This window comes from Nicotiana tomentosiformis, chromosome 1 (genome assembly GCF_000390325.3).
Source record: "Nicotiana tomentosiformis chromosome 1, ASM39032v3, whole genome shotgun sequence".
NCBI lineage: Eukaryota > Viridiplantae > Streptophyta > Magnoliopsida > Solanales > Solanaceae > Nicotiana > Nicotiana tomentosiformis.
Genome location: NC_090812.1, coordinates 107,222,317 through 107,231,421, shown reverse-complemented (window position 1 = coordinate 107,231,421; position 9,105 = coordinate 107,222,317). Strand labels below are relative to the sequence as shown.

At 32.8% G+C, this 9,105-nt stretch overlaps 1 long non-coding RNA gene across 2 annotated transcripts; it reads right to left on the bottom strand.

Moving 5' to 3' along the window:
- Positions 1–1,006: 1,006 nt before the first annotated feature.
- On the bottom strand, positions 1,007–3,232 carry LOC104106878 (uncharacterized). 2 transcript variants are annotated; one of them, XR_688657.2, is made up of 3 exons: positions 2,852–3,138; positions 1,439–1,549; positions 1,007–1,277 (listed from the first exon to the last, which is right to left on the bottom strand). It is a non-coding gene; the product is annotated as an uncharacterized lncRNA (long non-coding RNA). The 2 variants fall into 2 exon arrangements; XR_011412455.1 differs by having other exon boundaries at positions 1,007–1,549; positions 2,852–3,232.
- Between the last annotated feature and the right edge of the window lie 5,873 nt (positions 3,233–9,105).

Genomic DNA, 9,105 nt, shown 5'->3' with positions numbered 1-9,105 from the left:
CAAAGAAACAACACATGAGCATCATATGAATTTGGCTATTTTTAGCGAGTATTCTTATGAGGGAGGGCCACATGGAACTTCCAACTCGAATTTGCCAGGCGTTTGCCAGAGAAATCGGCGGCGCATTGGCAGTGTCGGCATCATTGATGTTGCGAGCAGTATTAATAGGTACATTGGAGTTTATGATTTATAAAGTTTTACTCCAAGTTTGAAGGATAGAGATTGAAGTGCATATTAGAAATTAGAAATAATTACTAGCATTCATGTATAAAAATTGTACAAAACTTTTTTCCAATGAATAAGAAAACAACAGGAATCAAATTTCCATTACCAACAAACATTGAGGGCAGCAAAGAAAGTAAAAATAATGAAGAGCTAATAAAAACCGAGAATAACAATAGTGATCAAGAATAAATTGAAACTATAATAGAGAAATCTTGATCGAAAATCGGGAAATTAAGGGCAAAAATAAAAGGGAAGACAAGTGTTGAGAATAAAGAGAGAGAATCGCAGATCTGAGCTTCCATATGCATATGTGTTATGGCCAAAGAGCAGAAAAGTTAAAAGATGCAAAATCTAGCATGAACGGGAAAATCCATCTAGAAGCATCCGAGAGGGATGCAATTGAAGCGGAGGCTGTTCCTATTGGGGTTGAAGGTGGCTACTCATTTTGGGGTTGAGGACACGTTTCTCAAGTATATGCCAAAAGTCCAAACTGCCCCTAGATATGAATTTATTGTCACTAAGCACACACGTCGAAACTCTCTCTTCTATTATAAAATAATATAATAGGTTGTGATGACCTGTGCTGAAAAAGATTTATATTAATGCCATTATATTTAATATCAATTAACTAAAGGGAATAAAGTCAAATATATTTGCATTTTGCAGAAACTTGAGTATTGTAATCAAATAGACCTTAGATACCAAGTTCATCAGACTATCTTCGAAGCTACCTACCACTCAAAGATGAAGAAGTGTGAAAGACTCAACAATGCACCATAAGTAAAATTAAAATGAGAACATTATATTCTGACAGAATCACAAAATGTTTCATAATACAAATTTCAAGTTCTATTCGTTGCCCTTTATTCATCTCAATAATTCAGAAGTCAACAACAGTGGACCTCTTATCATCTCCTAGTCACTCATGCTCGCGCTTACCTGTCTAGTTTGGCAAAATCAGATTTAAAGCTCCTTAGACTTGTGAACATTTACCATAAGATCATCGTCCCCCTTTGCATTCACAACAATGAGCAAGTCCCTGTGTGGCATAACTGCATTGCATATATTGAATCAAAAAAATATCCTTAGAATCCTAAAGCAAGAGATCACCAGCAAAAATGCAAACATACCAAGATTCAATAAGTGTACTACTTCTTGGTACTATCCACTAAAGAATCAAGTTTTACAAGATGTCCAGAGGTTTACAAGATACCTATTTACTAACTGTTCACATACTAATGAAATGTGATGCCTCGACTTGAAGGCCAACCAAGGTATAGTTGTCAGTTTCGTTTGTTGTGGTCTTCGACAAATACATTGGGACCTGTTACATGACGTAGCCAAGGTAGGAATTATTGTCGTAAGAATGTATGAACAAAAGACAGCAGAAAAATGCTATGTGACAAGAGAAGTACACAAGTAGTAGTGTAGTTAATTTATGCATTTGAACGATTCAACAGAAAAGAAATTATTCAACAACTTTCAAGCATTATCATGCTATTTGTTTAAATTAGGTCCAAAGTAGTTAAGAGGTATAAATAGAATATAAAATTTCAGTAGCGTTTAATTTTCTACTCCTCATGTTTCTGCTGCTACCTGAATCAACATGTCATAAGCTTAGACTTGCTACTACTCCTGTTTCAGCACATATCAATGCATAGTATCGACCCACCAATGGAGATGAAATCAATTACTATCAGGGTTCACACTATATCTTGTGAAAGAAAGACATAAGTGGATGACCTTGAACAATATTTTATCATGCTTTCAACCTAGACCACATCTTTATGATGCTGTTATTATTCCTATGATATCTGTTGATGGTACTGATATATTGTCTTTTTTCGTCTTCTTGAGCCGAGGATCTTTCGCAAACAGCCTCTCTACTGCCTCGGGGTTGGGGGTAAGGTTTGCGTGCACACTACCCTCCCAGACCCACTAGTGGAATTATACTGGGTTGTTGTTGTTGTTGCTTTCAACCTAGATCACAATGAACTGGTGTGAACTTCATATGTTAACATAATTAATGATATTTAAGTAGAATGTCTTTAGGGGAAGTTAAAATTCTTCTTCAATATTCTCTCAAAATAGATCATGTTAATATAGGTTCTGCAGAAAGCTAGGGGAAAAGAAGTTGGTATAGTAACACATATGAGAAAAAAGGCAAGTAGAGGTATTTTAATGTGAACTTAACTAAGTGGGAATGTGTTGCAGATTAACTCTTCATTGAATAGAATTATATTGATCAAGAAGCGTAATATATTTCAAAGGAAACAAAGAAGCTCATAATTAAAGTCAGCAAACACAGAGTACATAAAAAAGAAAATGAAGAGGAATGGACTGGTCAGATTCTGAAGAAAAAAGGAATCTAGAAAATCAGGTAGTAGTAACTTTGCAGCTTAGAAGTTAGAAGGAATTATAGTACCAAAAATAATTAAACAATAAATTCATAGATTTATTCCTTGCAAAATCAAAAACAATTGAAGCAAATCACAGGAAAAACGCAGCTTCATTAAATTGAAGAAAGAAATAAGAGAAAACTGAAGACATAAAGTAAAGACAACGGAACACCCACGAAAACTATAAATAGAAATAGAAATACAAAGAATATAACTGAAATTCCTACCCTAATTGACATACCGCCCTAAACTAATGTAAGCCGTCCAAAAGATAAACAATTACATCGAAAAAACTCCCATGTTTTGGATAGCGCTTGGTACTGGTGGTATAGGACAATCAACAAAATCACACACACACACACAGATCGAAGGAGAAGAAGCACATGATCGAAGAGAAGCAAAGAATGGGAGAATTGGAGATTGGAATGGATCATGGATGGGGATAACTCGGATTTACAACTTGTTTGGATGGTTGTTATACACTGTACTGTATTGTTGCGCCCAAAACAAAAATTATTATTTAAAATTGATTGTTAAATCTAGTGTTAGGAAAAAATCAAAAAATTCATTTTATGAAACAAACAATTTAGTATGGTGGCATCGTTTCCTATTTTCTTTTTCAATTATGTTCGTACTTATTATTCTATAATTTTATTTTATTATTTTTTTAATTTTTTTTAACTTCAAATCTCCAACTTATTGGCCTACTTTGTCTTCTTTCATCTTTTCTAGAGTTAGTCAGCCCGTTCTTTTTATTCAAGGCTCCGTTCGATTCTTTATCTCTTTTATATCATTTTAAATTTTTTTTGTTGCTAATATTAGTTAATCTTTTTTTCAGGTTTTTGCTCTTGTTTCCACGCTACGTAATTAATGATAAATTAGTAGAAAGAGGTTGTCTTAAATTATTTTTATGTGTAATTCTTGAAAATTTTATTTAAAACAATTGGGAATATTTTTGTGAATTTATTAATTACAGTACAGTACGATACAGTCAAACCAAACAACAAAAATGTTATTTAACAACAGAAAATGATACAATCTATTCAAATATTGTATCCATAAAATGATACGATACAATACAATACAATATATTATAAAATGATGGACTGCAATGATCCAAACATAGTGTTAGATGGAAAGAGACACGTAAGGACACGTAAGGACTTAGGAAGAAACACCCTAATACAACAACTGGACTTAGTTGAAATTCCATAGATGCCCTTCTTTTGAAATGTAATGACAAATAAGCAACCATGTCCAAACTCTTTCTCTTCTATATAGTTAAAAAGTAAATATTATAAAAAAAAAATTCGTTTCTTAATAATTAAATATAAGGGGTTCAGTAGATTTTACTCTTGTTTAAGCAATTTCTCTAGAAAGCATAAACTCCAATTAAAACAGCACGTGCGTGGACTCGAAAGTCGTAAAACACTTGATAAGCTTTTATAGTTTAGCACCATTAAATAAGTGGACTTCCTTTTTGCTTAAAGAAATAAAAAAGATCTCCAGCGGATTCATTGAATTTCATAACAAAATGATAATACTCTATTTGAAATCAGATCAATTTAATATTTAAAATTAAAATTTAAATCATTAAAAATTATATAAAAATATTGTAAATTATCATTTTTCTCATATCAATATAATAAATAAAATAAATTTTAAAAGTTTATTTATAATTTATATAATTTAAATTTAGAGAAACAAAAAGTGTCACATAAATTACAATGAAGAACAATAATAAATAATAGGAAATTTTACCTCCTATAGCAAACTATCACACCCTATTTATTATAAACCAAAATTATTTTAAAGTATTATTATCTATAACTACCTTTTATATTTTATAGCAAATTAGGTATTTATTGTATACACTACCATATGGGCGTGAAATACCCTATTTTGTTTTTTCTCTCTTTCTTTCAGTTAACACACATTCTCTCTCAAATTACAGCAAATTTTTTCTTCTTTCTCTCTCAACGATCTCTCTCTCTCTCTCAACAAGATTGTAGGAACAAATTTCTCAAAATTTATCCTTTGCTCCAAAAGTTCGTGTGTAACACCCCGAAAAAATTCGAAGAGTTTTAAGACCATTAAGGAGATTGGCGGGTGCTAATTATGTTGATTCGGGTATGAACAAGACTGATAATTTGAATGATATCAATTGATAATGATAATATATGTATGAGGTGCATTAAGAATGGTTTATGGTCTAAAAAGAGCCCTAAGGCTAAGTCAAGTTGAAAATTATATGATGTGATAATGTTTCAAGTGAGTTTGCACAAGACCTAACTTCAAACGAGCATAACTCTCAAGATATGAAGAGTTATATGGTGTATAACCTATCAAAAGAAAGCTCTATGTGTTTAGTTTATAATTCTTCAAACCGTTTGTCATTTGGAGATTTCTACAAGAAGTTATAGCATTTTTACTAAAAGGTGGCAGAACAGCTACGCGAGTCTTGCGTAGCCTACGCAAGATAGCAGCGTAACCTACGCAGCATTGCGTAGGCAAATTCAGTAGCTTCAAGGGTCATTTCAAGAGTGAAAAATATGGGTTTAGAGAAATAATGGGTTAGTTCTTCATCTTGAAATGGATTTCTAGAGAGAAGGAGGAACTCTTCCACCATGGATACACTTCAAGGTAAGTTATTTTGGTACAAGGATGATTATATAACATCATTTAGTGATAACACTAATATTATTATGGATCAAATTCATAGAAAATGGGTTGAGTCTTCAAGAACACCAAAAAAAAAAAGTTAGATTCTTCCACCAAGAGGTAATCCCTTCATTTGAGCTTCATATATATATATATGTCATATTGGAGTATGGATAGCATGTGTATGAGTTTTATTTGAAGTTGTAATGGGATATTGTATGAACCCTAAGGGAGGGTCTTGAAAATGATATTTTGGGCAAAGAGTAAGATAAATAGTGATGAATAGTAATGAATTGATATAAAAGGAATTGTTTTGAGTTTCTAATGATTCCAATAGACTTGATAACTTAATTGATGAACGAATTGAATAAGGAATCGCCATTTTGACAAGATACAATATTAGTTCTTGAAATGAGTGTTCTTGAACATAGGGTTTTGTTGGAGAAAATAATGAATAGTGACTTAATGATGTTGGCTTATTAACATAGTATTATTAATGACTCCAAATGAGTATTAAATGAAAAGAATAGAATTGAATTGGCTAATAGATGAGCCTATTGGATAATTTGGGATGGTTGAAGATTTGTTGCAAATTATGAAGTCTAAATGGATATTTATGAATCTTTTCGTATTTATTTTTGATATAGTTGGGATATCTAATGGTAGGTATTGAATTGTGGGTGATATTTGGACATTTTAATCAATTGGAGCATTGTAGTATTTTCGGTGTTTGAAAATTTGAGAGTCGAGTTGAGGTCGGATTTTGGTAAAATTGGTATGGCTAGATTCGTGGTTGAATGGGCTATCGGATTTTTTAACTTTTGTCGGGTTCCGAGAGGTGGCCCCCACGGGTGATTTTTGGGGTGTAATTTTGAATTTTATGAAAAATATTAGTATTTTGATATGGAATTAATTCCTATAATTTTGTGGACTGAATAAAATTAATTGTGGCTAGATTCGAGCCGTTCGGAAGTTGATACGCACATAATGAAATTTCTGGAGCATTGTTTAGCTTGCTCGACATTGGATTCGTCTTGTTCGAGGTAAGTAACTCTTCTAATCTTGGAGCTGAGGGTATGAATCCTGAATATATGTATTATGTGAATTTTTGGGAGGTGACGTACATGCTAGGTGACGGGCGTGTGGGCATGCACTATAGAAATTGTGACGTAATTGTTTCCATGAAATTTTGTAGTCAAATAATCTTGGCATTTTCTATGTGATTTTATGTGTTGAAGAAATTGAGCTGAGAATCATATTTAAAATCATGTTGAGGCTATGTGTCAGTATTATTGGGACCCACAGAGGTCGTATTACTGTATTCGATGGGAGCTGGATTGAAGATGTACCTGCATCCCGGTTGTAGTTGCCTCTTGTTTGTGGTAGTTTTGGATCTATAAAACTCTGTTTATGTACTATTCAAACAGACTATGTATTTATTTCATTTTCGCTTCGTAAACTCTATTCTTAGAAGCTCATGATTTGTACTGCCAGTTCTTGGGGGGAAATGTTTAATATTCAGATAATTCCTTTTGTTCAATTGTCTTATTAATATTATTGAAATTGGATGGTTATTAGTTGGCTTACCTAGCGGGTTGGGTTAGGTGCCATCACGACTAGTGGATTTGGGGTTGTAACATCGTGGTAATTGGTAAAGTTTTTGGCCAGTTCACGCCAAATTACTCTATCATTCTTCTTTTTCTCTTCACTTTTTTTAAAACAATTTCGTCATTGTTAGGTTTTGAGGAAGAAACTTCAAATTTCGTCTTCAATGGCTGATTCAACAACTCCGAAGAGGGTTACACGAGGTATACCTACTAAAACACTCAATTTTGATCGTGGACGTCAGAATCCACTATCGGCTCATCCTCTTAGGCGAACAGATCTAGCAATGGCTACGCCGTAGAAGATTTGAGGGGCAGGTCGTTGTTTGTCTCCATTTTTAGTTTTAATATACAGTATTTTTCTTAGCCGGAAAAAGCCATCTCCGACGAATTTTCTTCTCTTATTTGCTTTTTAGTCACATACAATGATACAAATACATTAAATTATGTACAAATATATTATATTTTTATATAAATACATTTTGTTTTTGGCTGTATTTATGTATTTTGAAGGTTTGTATATTTTTAATACAGCCGAATATCACTGTGTTTTGTGATTTTTTGTTGTTTGAATACAGTCGAATTGAATACGGTAAATTGAATACAATGTATAATAGTGAATAATGAATATATGTGAATTGAATACAATGTATACAGTCGAATTGAATAGAACAGTATCCACCTTATTTCTTGATTGTCGCATTGTATTTTATAAATACAGTCACACAAATGCATGGAATACAACAGAGTAGCAATGAAATTTATGTAGAACTGATTTTGTTGAGTTAAATTGGGAGTGATGTATTATGACTTGTGTGAAGTCTCTATTTGAAGTCTCTAGCAGCATCGTATGATGTATTATGACTTGTGTGAATAAGTTTTGGTTTTCAGGTTATTCAAAATTGATTTGTAAAAATGATTCTCAACTAGGAAGCTTTAAGTGAAAGAGTTGACCACGTTTGACTTTTTAGTACTTAACCTCGGATCGAAGTTTTAATGGTTTTGTTAAGTTCGGATGATAATTTTGGACTTGGGTGTATGTCCGGATTTATATTTGGATATTTCTAGAAAGTATCGACACTCTTTGGCGAAAGTTGAAAATTTGAAGGTTTGAAATATTTTTTACCGAGAGTTGACTTTGATGATATTGGGTTCGGATTGTGATTTCGGATATTGAAATAGTTTCGTTATGTCATTTGGGACTTGTGAGAAAAATTTAAGTTCATTCCGAGTTGATTTGATAAGATTCGGCACGCGTTTTGGAAGTTGAAAGATTCAAAGTTCATGAAGTTCGATTTGAGGTACGATTCGTGGTTTTGATATTGTTATGCATGATTTGAGGCCTCGAGTAAGTTCGTGTTATGTTATGAGAGTTGTTGGTATGTTCGAATGGAGTCCCGAGGGGCTCGAGTGAGTTTCGGATAGGTTTGGGTTGTGTTGCGCTCAATTTTATATTTCGACGTAGATTCTTCAAGCATAAATGGTACCACATTAAGCAAATGAGCTCCAGTTTCTGTTTTGATTGAAGTATTAGATCCGTATCGTAATTTTGGAATCATAAAAACTAGAATCATCAAGTTTCGACATCGTATGAGGAATTTATGATCATTTTACTATGAATTGGGTTGCTAGATTTTTTTTCAGATTAATTACGAAATTGCCACTGAATTCGTATTTAAAAATTGCACTATTTTCAAATATTGAAACGAACATATCTCTTTCATTATATGGTCAATTGGAGTGATTCAAAAGCCTAACTTGACTAGCATTTCACAAGGAATCTATTAGAGGCATCAAAAGCGAGTTTTGGGATTATTTGGTATAAGTAATGAGGCAGGACAACTGGGCAGAAATATTTAATATCGAGGGTTTGTTCATTTGGTTATATTTTGAATTGGGGAGCTTGGATTTGGGTAATTATGGAGGCGATTTTCACCATATGGATTGGGATAAGTATTTTATACTCGGTTTTGGTTATATTTCATGAATCCATCTTTGATTTTGGTATTTGATTGATGATTTCAAAGTGAAATTTGAGGGATTTCGTCTAAAATTTCATAAATTGAATTTTTGAGTTTTGAACATCTATTCGGAGTAGGATTTGAGTGAAACTAGTATGGTTGAACTCATAATTGAATGAGTTATTGGATTTTATGAGTTTCGTTGGGTTCCGAAGTACGGGCCCGGATTTGACATTTTAGTTGACTTTGGGCTTT